General features: G+C 34.3%; 1 protein-coding gene across 1 annotated transcript in view; it reads right to left on the minus strand.

Moving 5' to 3' along the window:
* Nucleotides 1-14,414, minus strand: part of LOC101898336 (protein serrate) — a gene marked incomplete at its 3' end in the record, with an annotated part of 79,295 nt that overhangs the window by 46,893 nt on the left and 17,988 nt on the right. The gene's annotated exons all lie outside the window — the stretch shown is intronic.

Raw genomic sequence — 14,414 nt, forward strand, 5'->3', positions numbered from 1 at the left:
AAAAATTACAATCCATTAAAAATTTTGTTAAAATCTTAAAAATACCGAATGTAGCCCTATATTAGGGTCTTTACGACGACGTGGATCTGCATAGGTAACTTTTGTCATAAGCCTGCACAGACAATTTTCTGGCATAGGCGAACTTCAAATACACAATTTGAAATAGCTTCGGTAAATAATGTCTCTAAAATCATCAAAATACCGAAAATCGGGCTACACGAAGACGTGGACCTGCACAGACAATTTTCTGTCATAGGCTGTAGTATTCCTTACGAACTTCAAATACTAAATTTGGAATAGTTCCGGTAAATAATGTCGCTTAAATTATTAAAATACCGAATATCGAACTTCGAGTGCCGAATTTGAAAAAATTCCGGTAAATAATTTCCCTAAAATCATAAAAATACCGAATATCGGGAGGTACCCTTATATGGGGGCTATATGAAGACGTGGACCTACATGGTCCATTTTCTGTTTTAGGCTGTAGTATCCATTTTGAACTTTAAATACCAAATTTAAAATAATTTCGGCGAATAGTGTCGCTAAAATCATCAAAATACCGAATATCGGGAGGTACTGTTATATGGGGCCTATAACAAAACCATACAAGACCCATTTTCAATATCAAAAGTCCTGCAGACATAATATTGATTTGAGTAAAATTTTATCAACCTGCTTCATTTCGTTCGGAAGCTAGAGTGATTTCCACAGATGGATAGACGAACGGACATCGCTAAATCGACATAGAATTTTATGCTGATCAAGAATATATATATACTGTGTGGGGTATAAAATGAATATTTCAAGGTGTTACAAACGGAATGAAAACTTTATATACCCTCCATACTATGGTGTAGGGTATAAAAGAATTTAAAAAATTAACTTTGCTGATTGGAAGATTTGTCGCTCGTGTTATTTTTTAAAGAAGGTAAGAAAAATATTAAAAAAATATTTTAGTTTTTATATAATTATCCTATTATTATTAAAACCAGACCTCCATACAAAACAAAAGTTTTTTTGTTTTGATTAAAAAAAATAAAAAAAAAATTATAATTACAATATCAAATATCTATTTATTATCTTTGAATAACCATATTTTGCTTTTATTGTTTAAAATCGTTTTTTTTTTTTGTAAAAGATTTAAATCAAGATCCAAGATAAATCCACACGCTAAGCATCATCACACCTAATTTGAAATCATTGAAATCGAAATTTAATTAGCATAATTTAACGAATTGATAAATAGAATTGTAAATTTTCTGTTGACAAAACATTCAACAATTTATGTGTTTTTTTTTCTGAAATAAAATCGGCCCAGATGTCCAGTAGATTTATCACATTTGATATTTTCATGTATTATGTTAATTTTTTATTGGATAATTGCCGATAATCTATAAATCGTCTTTGTATAGATGCCGTCGCTGATTGGCGAGTTTAATTTATGTTGTCAAATTAACATTTTACAAAATTTTTAATGGGGCGACTATTTTATGGCCCTGTTTTGTTGGGAAGAGACGCAGCTTTAAATAATGTCAATATTTTCTATCTGGTTGACAGTAGTACATGCCATTTTAATTATTTGAAAATTATGACTTTTTTATTGTGTGTTTTTTTGTTTTTTGAGGACAATTTTACGCTTGATTTTCTTAATTAAAATATTCAATTAAGACACTTGTCTATGATACACATGGATGTGTCTTTTATTCGATTTAAAATTTATGACATAATAAAATAAAGCACAATTGGTGCTTGGAGCGAGTTGGAGCAGAATGTTGGCCAAGATATTAGGGTGGCGGTGAAAAAAAAGAGGAACACAAGTAGAGCTTGGTGCCGCTAAATCCGTGTAGAAATTAAAAAATAAAAAAGAAAAAATAAATAACTTAATTATTCTCTGTAAACTTCTGAGACCAGCAGTTATATGTTGAAGGACAATAATAGGAAGAAAGACCAAAAATGTATTTAAGTTCCAAATCCAACCTATGTGGTAAACTTCCTTCATCCCAAATAGGGCTTCGACGACATATCAACATGATCATAAAATTAGCCAAATAAGCAAAGGCTACACCCGGGCTTTCGACATATTCAGAGTAGAAAACTTCAAGACTTGACCAAAGAACGGCTACATTAAATGGCATTAAAAATTAGAAAAACTTTATAGGACATACCAAGAGGAAAAAATCTCAAGACTAGGTAAAAGCCGGTCATTTGAAAGGAGTATCAAATTTAGAAAAACTTTAGTTCGCGTAGCCGTTGTTGGCTACACACAGAAGAGAAAAAGTCAAGCCTGGGCCAAGCAAATTTAGAAAAAATTTGGTTTACGAAGTCGATATTGGACATATCCAGGAGGGAAAACCTCAAGCCCCGGCGAAAATTTAGATATAACTCACAAATCGATTTAAACTGCCATAATGTGGTGGCCACTTGGTTGGATAGTTATTTTTAAATGATTCCTTTTAAATGACTCCTATACTGTCAATATCGGCCTTCCTCTAAAAATATTACTTTCCCGAAATCAGGGTACAAACACCTACCTCTGGATACAACAGCCTAAGGCAGAAAATTGTCTGTGCGGGTCAATGTCTTCGTATAGCCCCCATATAACGGTACCTCCCAATGTTCGGTATTTTAATGATTATATCGACATTATTCACCGGAAATGTTTCAAATTTTGGTATTTAAAGTTCGTAATGGATACTACAGCCTATGACAGGAGATTGTCTGTGCAGGTCCACGTCTTCGTATAGCCCCCATATGACGGTACCTCCTGATATTCTGTATTTTGATGATTTTAGTCACATTATTCACCGGAATTGTTTCAAATTTGGTATTTAAAGTTCGTAATGGATACTGCAGCCTTAGGCAGAAAATTGTCTATGCAGGTCCAGGTCTTCGTATAGGCCCCATATATCAGTACCTCCCTATATTCGGTATTTTGATGAGTTTAGGTACAATACCCACCAAAATTGTTTGAGATGTCGTATTTGAAGTTCGTAATGGATGCTATAGTCTGTGACAGAAAATTGTCTATGCAGGTCCAGGTCTTCGTATAGCTCCGATATAACGGTACCTCCCTATATACGGTATTTTGATGATTTTAGCTACATTATTCACCGATTTTTTTCAAGTTTCGCATTTGAATATTGTAATGGCTTATGACAAAAGTTGCCTATGCAGGTCCACGTCGTCGTTTAGACCCTAATATGACGGCTACATTTGGTATATTTTAAGATTTTAACAGATTTTTTAACGGATTTTATTTTTTTGAAAATTGCCAAATTCTTTCCAAAAGGTGGAGGGTATTCAAAGTTCAAAGTATTATTTAAAAAAAAAAATTCCTATTCTTTTTTACCACCCCCTCGTAACTTGATATAATGCCTCTTAATAAAGCCGCCGTCTTAAAAAAATGTTTAATTTGGCATTTGTTGTTATTGTTTCCCATTCTCGTACGCTTTAATTTCTTGTGACGAAATCGCCGGGACCAAAGTGTACTCATTTTGCTGTTGTTGTTTTGGTTACCCCTCATTTTTCACATTGAGTGCTTATTTCGTTAATTTTTTTTTACCTCTTCTTCTTGAACGTGTTTTTTTTTTTTTTTTTGATTTTTCTGCTTGTCGGATTTGTTTGCTTACAGTGGTCGGTCAGTCTCATTTCTGGATAACTTGTTGTCCAGCCGACTCTTAAGTGTTGTCCGCTTGTCTGTTTTTATTTTGATCATTAACTGAAGAATTCTTTATTTTGGTGTTGGGTGAGTAGGGGGTTTATATGGGGAACAGGGGAGAAAAATTCCGAAAAAACGATGTTTGGTTTTCGTCTCGGCCGGTAGGTGTTACCAATAAAATGACTTTGTAAAAAAACACATTTTCAGTGGTTAATTCCACCAATTGTTGTGTTGTTTTTGGTCTTTCATTTTTTTTGGGTTTTTGTTTTTTTTCTTGTTCCTCTTTTTTACAGTAGGCTACAGCAGCCGCTTATGTTCTGATTGTTGTTACATACCATTCAAGTGCATCATGTTCTCTGCCTTTGTGTGTTTTTTGGTTTGAAGTGCGTTCTGTTACTGGCACTGGCCTGCCAGCCTGGTGGTATTTTAATCAAGATCGAAACTGAAGATTAAGCTTTTGGGCTTAAATGCAATTATGCTCATGTCTTGCCATTGCTTACCAAACTCCAAGAAATTGTTTACAAGGATTATTTTTAAGTTGCGTTTTATCTTTTGCTCTTCGACATTCTTTCAGAAAATGTTTATCAGTTTTTCTTTAGAGTTCCAAGAAAGTAATTTGAATTAATTTCTCTTGGCCATTGGAAGCCTGGGAATTAAAATTGAAAAATTAAAAAAAAAAAAACAAGCAGACAACTCAAATGTGTCTGGCCCAACACCTACGTGTTGTGTGCAGTTTGACAATGGTTTGAAGTGTTTTGTTGTAACCAACTTGTAAATACATGATAATTATAATCTATGAACTTGTTTTCCCATACATAATTTACATTATTGATAAACGCAATAAATTTCATTGCAAAAATATTCAATGTGATCGTATTCGAATTAATTCACATGGACACTCCTTGTCTTAGTTCTGTCATTCTGCGATGTTTTGAATTACTTTTTTTTTTTTTTTTGAAAAGTTGTCGTATCCACTATGACAGCAAAGTCTGAGGAGGCTTCAAATGTAGTTTCTAATAAAAACGTGTTCAATATTATTATGATTTTGTAATTAAAGTGTCAATAATGAAATTATTCTTATAGTCGTGAGAATGGCCGGTGGGGTTTTCTATCTCTAATAGAGCTCTAAGAGGCCGGCTTCTTCAATAGGGAAAAATAACTGAAACAGAAAACTAATCAAGCCTCCAAAGCCTTTAAAATTTCAAAGCTTAATTAAAAACAATATTCTGCCTAGGAAGATGAATGGAGCTTAAAATGGGCTATATTGTTATGGGGGTATAAAAATAAAAAAATATATTTTTTTATAGTATTCGATTTTTGATCTGAAAAATACCACAGCCTGACTGCCTGCCTGTCGGTTGAAATCTGAATTAGGGCCATATTTTTTCACTATAGAAGAGGCAAAATAAAAATATTTTTTTTTCTAAATTTCTTACCTCCTTAAGCAGATACCCCATTTTTAGCACCATTTATGCTCGAAAAAAATTGAAAAAGAATTATAGAAAATGACTGTATTTTTATGGGATATAGACATTTGGTAAAAAATTTGTTTATTTTCATTTAGGCAAAATATTTTTTTTTTTACCAAATTTCTATAAACCTATAAAAATATAGCCCATTTTTTACATCTTTTTCGAGTTTATGGATGAAAGTAGTATGAAATTTCGTTTTGTAGAATAATTTGAGTTGCTACGATGCCGTTGAAAGAGATTTTCTACCTTTTTTATTTATTATTATTACTTTATTTTTTTTTTTTTGTTTGAAAAAGGACCTGAACGACCCTCTGGATTGCTTGTTGACATTTCTTACTAAAATATCCTTCGTATTGTTATCTGCAACATTGCTATATGCATAAAATTAAAAGATCTAAAGGGATTTGAAACCGAAAATTTCACAAAAAAAAAGTCAAAAAAGCAGCTAAGTTCGGCCGGTCCGAGCTTTTAATATCCTCCGCCACTTTGAATGATGTTGAACAATTTCAAAAAAAAAAAAAAAATAAAAATCCGCTGAAAAATACCGTTTAAATGAAAATCGTTATATGGGGGATATGAGAGGACATTGACCGGCATAAGTAATTTTTTTGTCATAGGATGAAGTTTCGATTCCGAACCTAAAATACGAAATTTGAAACAATTCCGGTGAATAATGTCGCTAAATTCATAAAAATACCGAATATCGGGAGGTACCGTTATATGAGGGCTATACGAAGACGTGGACCTGCACAGGCAATTTTCTGTCATAGGCTGTAATATCTATTACGAACTTCAAATACCAAGTTTGGAACAATTTCGGTGAATAATGTCGCTAATATCATTAAAATACCGAATATCGGGAGGTACCGTTATATGAGAGCTATACGAAGACGTGGACCTGCACAGACAATTTTCTGTCATAGCCTGTAGTATCCATTACGAACTTCAAATACCAAATTTGGAACAATTTTGGTGAATAAAGAGGTACCGTTATATGAGGGCTATACGATATCGTGGACCTATGTAGACAATTCTCTTACAGGGGGAAAATACTTTAAAGGATCTCCTCCGTTGGATTTTCAGACAATTTCATTGCAAATTGTGGCTAAAATCATGAAAATACCGAATATAGGGAGGTAGATATAGACAATTCTCTTCCAGGGGGTAAAGTATTCAGAAGGAACTCCTTGTGTGGCTTTTCCGACAATTTCATTGAAAAATGCGACAAATATCACGAAAATACCAAATATAGGGAGATACCGTTATATGGGGGCTATACGAAATCGTGGATATATAGAGAAAATTCACTTTAGTTCCTAAATGTTCCTAAAATCAATACAATAACGAATATCGGGGCGGGGGTCTACCGTTATGTGGGGGCCATACGATATCGTGAACCGATATAGCACATCTTTGAACTTGACTTGCCTGCCCACAAAAGACTGGCTGCACACAAAGATCTTTGCAAAATTTTAGCTTCCTATACTAGTACGTTTTGACTCTAGCGTGATTACAACAGACGGACGGACGCACATGCCTAAATCGTCTTAAAATTTTACGCCGATTAAAAAAATATATATACTTTGTTAGGGCTGAAATTTTTATTTCGATAAGTTACAAACGGAATGACGAACTTAATATACCCTTCATACTTTGTATGGTGGAGGGTATAAATATAATTAGAAGAGGGGAGGACTTAACCCTTATCCTTAGGTTATTTTGCGATGTAAACTTTCAAAAGCTCCAGGGTCATCTATTTTAGCTCTACTTTCATAATCTGCTGGATTTTTCCTGTAATTAGTTTTGTGTGTCGCCCAGTGTTACTCTGTACAAAAATTGTTAAAGCAGTTTTATAAAACTCCTAGAGAGAATTATTTACAAATAGGGCCTCCTAATTCCCCTAGGCACTACAAAATATAAACTGAATTGAAATTGTTGTCAAAACAACAGTTCTAGATCTCAAACAAATAAAGCAAAACTCTATCAAATTTCGCCTAAAAGCAAATACTTCTTAAGCCTTTTTGGAATGCGAATGGCAGTTGTATGTGATTTCATTATTTATTTATGTGTGTGTGTTGCAAATAATTTGGCTAGTTCTTAAAAATGTACATGGAAACAGTTCTGGCTTTTAAGGCAAACAGGGGCGTTACAGAAGTTAACAATAATATTTGAAAAAAAAATCTCCAAAAACCAAATACCTTTGCCAAATATAAAAAGTTTTTTAGACACCAATAATATAACCCCACAAATTGTTCTCAACATTTAAGGCCCCCGGTTGTAGACGTCCCTGCCTACCAACCAAATACCTTGGCTTATGGAGTTTATGTTGGCCAAAGTGAGTTTTATTCGACAAGGCAATGTTCCCACGAAACAGGTTGGTGTTGTTGTTAATGCTGTCGCTGCTGCATGCCGTTGCCTTTAACGTTTGCTTTACTCACATTCAATGACTGGCGAACAAACTGACGAACGACTGACTGACTGACTGACTGTCCAAGACAAAACACCAACTAACTGTGGACTGGATATGCTACTGCTTAAGCAGTTGTTGTTGTTCGTTTTTTTATTGTTGGTGCTGGAATACTGCATTTAAAAATGCTACACTCTCCACTCCTTGATCGCAGCACTCACTGTTAGCCAGCAACGCGTTTTATTATTTCGTTTTATATTTTTTTCTTCTCCTTAGTTTTGTAAGTTTATGCTGTTCAGTTTTTTTTTTCTTGCCACACAACGGCCACAAACACCGGTCAGACTAATGTCCATTACTGTTTTTTTTTGCTTTACAACTTTAAACGTTTTACAAAACAACAACAAAAAACCAAGAAAAATATCGAACGTGTCTGAAAATGTAACTGACTTAAACGTTTCGTATTCTTGTATTCTGCTGTTCTTCAGTGTTTTTTTTTGCATTCCTTGGAAATTCGTTGTTAATGAAAAGTTTGATTGCTGTAAATAATATGCAATTGATCGATATTGCCAAGAAGAAGACGGGTCTAGAAAATTATCTAGCAAACAAATCTAAAAAAGAAAAACTGTAGCTTTGATAGTTCTGTGGAAGCCGTATGGCCGTTGGAATAAATATTAATGTTCAGGGAAGTCATCAAAAATTCTGGGATGGCATAAAAAGTTATTTTGGACCCCAGGATAGCAGTTCTTTGCGATGTAATATTATAATTGTAGAATTAATATGTTCATAATAGATGTGAAATGAAGGATGTACGGGGTGAAAATCAAAAGACTTAGAACACAAACTTGATAACTGACAGTGGTCCAGTTAAATTTCAAGAATATAGCAACAATTATACATTCTTATACTCTCAGCCATATGATTATACAGGGTGAGATAAAAAACTGCAACAAGGTAATAACTTTTACATTTTTTTTTTAATTTTATTGAATGAAAGCAAAAAATGTCGGAAATAGCATCAAATTTTAGAATAAGTTTAGATTTGTTCGAATCGGTCACGTTTGGCACTCAGCGCGTGCTGAGTCCTGTTGGAATGTCCAAAGCCTGCGGCCAAAATGTTTGCGTGCCCAAGGCTTTAATACACCCTCCAGAATATTTTCGCGATAATATTCGGCATTCATTCTGATGGCACGGTCGATTAATACGAGCGGAGAGCCGATGGTCTGTTATGGTAGCCCACACCATCACCATGGCCGGCACTTGAGCTCTGGTGGCCAACCGAAGGTGCACATTTTCAGCCGTCCTCTTTGGCATGTAAACACGATCATGCTGATTGTTTACAAACTGCTGGAAAAGGAATGTTTTCTCATCGGAGAATACGAAATTCGGCAGTTCACCACTTTCGGCCAAGCGAAACAACTCTTTAGCTCTTTTGAGTCTAATTTCTTTCTGTTGCGGTGTAAGTTCTTGAACTTTTTGGAATTTCAATGGCTTTACCCCGAGCTCATTTTTCAATGTTTGCCGAATGGAATATTACGATATATTAAGCTCACGAGCCATTTTTCGCCCACTGCGATTCGGGTTTCGATGAAGTCGCTTATTTACTTTTCGAACCATTTCTGCTGATGTTGCTGTTTAAAAAAAATTTTGGAAAATTCCTCCCCCACAAAGGGTCAAAATTTTGAATACCCATGAAACTAATAAAAAGGAGAAATTAACATCCGATTCCATTCAGACTTGGCACACCTCAATATTCCCATCAACACAAGTTCTGTTATGAAGATGGTAGAAACGGACCATTTCTTCTTGTACCTCCCCCACAAAGGGTCAACGTCCTGAATTTGGTTATTCAGGACGTTGACGATTTTAAGATCCTTAATAAGCAATCGGTTCCCTTCATATTTCACACTTCGCATTATTTCTACTAACACTAGGTCTGATGTGAAGATGGGATATATCGGTCTACTGGTACCTCCCCCACAAAGGATCAAAATTTTGAATATCCATGAAGCTCATAAAACGCGAAATTAACATCCGATTCCATTCAGACTTGGTACACCTCAATATTCCCATCAACACAAGATTTGTTATGAAGATGGTAGAGATTGGACCATTTCTTCTGGTACCACCCCCGACCAAAGGTCAAAGTTTTGAATAACCAAAACGGTTATAAAATCTGAAATAAGCATCCGGATTTCTTCATATTTCACACGTCCCATTATTTCTACTAACAGTAGATCAGATGTAAAGATCAGATATAACGTGGGCCGTCCTTCTAGATCTTTTAGACGAAGTATGAAAATAGAATACTTCGGTCGACCTACTCCATAGAGGGTCAACAATTTGACTGAGGGTATACATCTGTCGCCAAAACCGACTGATACTTTTTAACTAGTTTAGCAATATTTTTCATTTTTTTGCCTAAGAAGATCTTACAAACATTTCGGAACACAAAATTTCTTAAAAAAAATGTATGAGTATTGATGACCTCCAAATAGCTTTTTATCAATATATGAAAGCTTCAAAATGTTCCGAAGCACCAATATTTTTTATACAGACACAGCGAACAGCGCTAGATCGGCTTTAAATGTCCTAAAACGGGTTTATCCAAAAGAATCCTAAGGTATAAATTGATGGGACACATTTTTGCCGCATCAAATGATTTTTTTAAAATATATCGTATTTGTATGTGGTTTCAAAAAAATCGAAAGATCACCCTGATGAGGTTGTAAATTTCAAAAATAATAACCATCTGTTTCAGGAGATCCTAAAATGCCCTAAAACATTTTCAAATCTTTTGTAAAAGGAAACTATATTTTAAGATCTTCTATATTTAGAAAATCTAAAAAAGTTTTCGATCCTAAAGAAGATCTTGAAAATTCAACTTTAGAAGGCATAAAGAGGTGTTCCTTCTGTAAAAGACCTTCCAAGTCTTCTCGAAGGGGCCATCTACATATTTTTAGGAGATCTTAAAAAAATCTCTTCGATGAACTCAACATTCAAAAGTCCTTCTTTCGGCATAAAATACCCGAAAATGGCATTATGCTTAGCATATTCCAACATCAGGCAATTTTGTTGACATGTATAGACTCTGATGATACCGTAGGCTGATATCCGTTTATTAAAATGTATTTTGACTTGCGAATTTGTGGGAGGGGAGGGGGTGAAGGAGCGGGGCGATATTGTCATCTAAGTTTGTTGAAAATATTACGATGAACCAAGTTTTTTTTAAACAGACACACGGAGAGCGCTAGATCGACTTTAAATATTCTGAACATGGTTTCTCCAAAAGAAACCTAAGGTCTAAAATTGGGAACATTTTTGCCGTAACAAATCTTATATACCCTCTGTGGCCATATGACTGAGGGTATACAAAGATTATCTATCTGGATCTTTTCTTTATCGGCTGAAAACCTTAACAATTAGTTCTATATGTATTAAAGACCTGATATACTCTATAGGACTCTGCAAAAATGTCTTTAATCTATAGAGTAAGCCAAATTAGTCTTCTACATGGTATTCTATTTCTGTTGGGCCTCAGAAAGGTCGTCGGTCTGTCGAAGGTCGGAAAAAATCATAATCAAATCCTTCAAAAGGTTTTTTATCTTTCATATCGATCTCAGTGTGGAAAAGCTCAAAAAGGTATGCAATATTTGGAGATCTTGTAAGTCTTCTGTATATAAACCTCTTTGGTGGCTCTTTTTTATTTGGACGCGAGTCTGCTTTGAATTCAAAAATTTATACCTTCCCATAGAGTTACGTCTTGATTTTGAAATGAAATATTTTATTGCCCGGCAATAGACCATAAAATCTTCAACTTTTTTCTCATTTTTGTATAGCCAAATATAATCAACAGACTACCCCACAAGAATTTTTTTCAAACATCATTAATTTTAATATTCCCAAAAAGAAAGAAGAAGAAGAACATAAAACAAAAACAACATTTAGGGATTATAATCCGAAAAATGTTGGTTGAATATTTTTTTTCACGGCATATCAAGAATGAAACACCCATGACAAAAGGAAGCGAACGTTCAACCAAGTGTGGCAAGAAGTGGTGGCAAAAACAACAAACATTTACAACTCAAAGTGATGGCCTGAAAATACGTTAGATGTGATCTTGTTAAATGGCCGAAAAAAAAGAGATTGACTTTGGCTAAGCCAGGAAATGTTCCGAAGATGCGTGTGGCCGGAATGAATGGCTTAGCCAAAAAATTTAAAAAAAAATGTTGATTTTAATTGCCTTTTTTTTGCCCCGCCACAAGAAAACCAAAAATTAAAAGGTTAAACTGTAAGAAGAAGCCCACAATTAAAGCGTAACGCAGGGTTGTTCGGACAAGCTGTGAAGCATGAATAACACCAGGGCAACAATAACAACAACAAAAACTGAAATTTTGAGGGCGAAACCTAATTTCAATATTTTAAGGAACATTAACGAAAAATGTTTAAATTAGTTTGTTGTACAACATTTGTTTTAAAACGGAACAACAACAACGAAAAACAACTGAGTCATGATTGAGTACTAAAATCCATTTTATTTTTTTTTTTTTCTAATCCTGAACTCACAAATTTAAATTATGAATTAATTAGTAAGCAAGATTTGAAATAAAGTTGATTTTTTCTTCGTTCTGTTTGCATTTTAAATGAACCCACCAATGTTAGCCATGCCTCATTTACCCCCCATCTCGGTTAGATTTTCCACGTCCATCACACACAGTTCACAGTTTGAAAACGGCCAAAATGATAAATATGTTTGGAACGCCAAACGCCAAAATAACACCTTCAAAACAATACTTCATTCCATTTGTTTTTGGTTTTCTGGTTTCAACTCTCGTCCGATTGAGCGAACGAACGAACAATGGAATGCCGGTTGCTTCTCAATGTGTGATTGCGCAGGCGCGCACATGCTTAGCGTTCATTTGGCTGTTGTTGTTGTTGTTGTTAATTACAATTATAGAAGAAACAATGTTGTTGGTGGTGTTGTAGTTTTTTAAAAACTATTTAGAAAACAAAGTTAAGTACTTTGAAATCGGTTGTTTTGGAATGTCAGTACCCTTCGCCACATGATTTTTTTTTTAAGCGGGTCGAGTTGTTTTTTTTTTTTTTGGCAGTGATAACCCACAGTTTTCATAGAATTAACATCATTAGTTATAAATAATAGTAAATTTCAGGCTTATAAATGTTAAATAAATTGTTTGAACAAATTGTGAAGAGGAAGATGGCGAACAAATTCTTTTGACCCAAGGGGTGAGACAAAACCAATATTTTTTTGAGGTAATTTAAAGAGGCATTAATTTTTTCTGCTATTTTTTGAAGCCAAATTAAATGGTGAAATTGTTGAGATTTTTTGAAAATGGGCATCCTTTGATAACTCTTATAGTATTTTATCTATTTTTATATAATCAGACTATTAAAAACTGTCCTCTGTCCTCTTATTCTTTAAATAATATACCTCTTTTAGGAATTCGTGGGGAAATCTCCCCAAAAAAAAAATTGTCTACATTCTGTTCTTATATAGAAGGAGTATCTTCTTTTGCAGAAATTCGTCTATTGATAAAATAACTTATTCAGACCTACTTTGACTTTTTTGGAGTATTTTAAAGATTTTTATATCCTCCACTATAGTATGGAGGGTATATTATGTTTGTCATTCCGTTTGTAACACCTCGAAATATACATTTTAGACCCAACAAAGAATATATATTTTTGATCAGCATAAAATTCTATGTCGATTTAGCGATTTTCGTCTGTCTGTCCGTCAGTGGAAATCACTCTAGCTTCCGAACGAAATAAAGTAGGTTGATAAAATTTTACTCAAATGTGAATTATGTCTGCAGGACTTTTGGTATTGAAAATCGGCTATGTTGGTCCACGGCTTCGTATAGCCCCATATAACGGTACCTTCCGATATGCGGTATTTTGATGATTTTAGCGACATTATTTACCGGAATTTTTTCAAAATTAATATTTGGAGCTCATAATAGATACTACGGCTTAAGACAAAAAAAAAAAATGGACCATGTAGGTCCACGTCTTCGCATAGCCCCCCATATAACGGTACCCCAATATTCGGTATTTTGACGATTTTAGCGACATTATTTACCGGAATCGCTTCAAATTTGGTATTTGAAGTTCGTAATGGATTCTACATCCTAAGACAGAAAATGGGCCATGTAGGTTCACGTCTTCGTATGGCCCCCATATAACGTTACCCACCGATATTGGTATTTTGATTATTTTAGCGACATTTTTTACCCGAACTATTTCAAATTTAGTATTTGAAGTTCGCAATGAATACTACAGCCTATGACAGAAAATTGTCTGTGCAGGTCCACGTCTTGCTATAGCCCCCATATAACGGTACCCCCTGATATTCGGATGATTTTAGCGACATTATTTACCGGAATTGTTTCAAATTTCGCATTTGAAGTTCGTAATGGATACTACAGCCTATGACAGAAAAATGTCTGTTCTGGTCCACGTTTTATAACCCCCTTGGTATCTGCCTGTATTCGGTATTTTTATGATTTTAGCTACATTATAAACAGATTTTTTTTTTCAAGTTTCGCATTTGAATTTTGCAGGTCCACGTCGTCGTATAGACCTTAACAGAATTTTTAACGGATTTTATTTCTTTAAAAATGGCCACATTTGTACCAAATAGTGGAGGGTATTCAAAATTCATTAGTACATTGGGTCTTCTCCCTAAAAATTCTCTACATTCATTTCTTATTTAGCAGGAGTAGCTTCTTGTGCAGAAATTCGTCTATTGATAAAATAACTTATTCAGACCTACTTTGGCGTTTTTGAAGTATTTTATAGATTTTTTTTTGGAAAAAAAAAATCGTCTGTTTTTTGTAAATACTGACCTCAAGCCAAA

This window comes from Musca domestica, unplaced genomic scaffold (genome assembly GCF_030504385.1).
Source record: "Musca domestica strain aabys unplaced genomic scaffold, Musca_domestica.polishedcontigs.V.1.1 33, whole genome shotgun sequence".
Taxonomy (NCBI): domain Eukaryota; kingdom Metazoa; phylum Arthropoda; class Insecta; order Diptera; family Muscidae; genus Musca; species Musca domestica.